Below are 318 nucleotides of genomic sequence, written 5' to 3'. Positions count from 1 at the left end.
ATACATTTTATAGTCAACTGAAAATCTATTCCAGCCAGCTGAGACCAGACCCAGGCATTTGGGGAACTATGTGTAGCCCAGAATATCCAGAACATGGGTTTTTAAAGAAATAAACCATATCTTGGCATCTTGCTCAAAGCTGCAGTTCATCTTGAGAAGCAAGCAGTTTGAAGCAAGCAGGTTTAACAGAAGTTGAGATAAGTGGTTAGCTGGGGAGGGAAGTTCTGCACACACAAGCAGTTTAACAGAAGCTGAGATAAGTTAGTTAGGACATCCTGATCTTTGGTTCCTAGAATAAAGCTGGGTAATTTCCCATGG

This window comes from Microtus ochrogaster, chromosome 6 (assembly GCF_000317375.1).
Source record: "Microtus ochrogaster isolate Prairie Vole_2 chromosome 6, MicOch1.0, whole genome shotgun sequence".
Lineage (NCBI taxonomy): Eukaryota > Metazoa > Chordata > Mammalia > Rodentia > Cricetidae > Microtus > Microtus ochrogaster.
Note: the sequence above shows the minus strand (reverse complement) of the source record.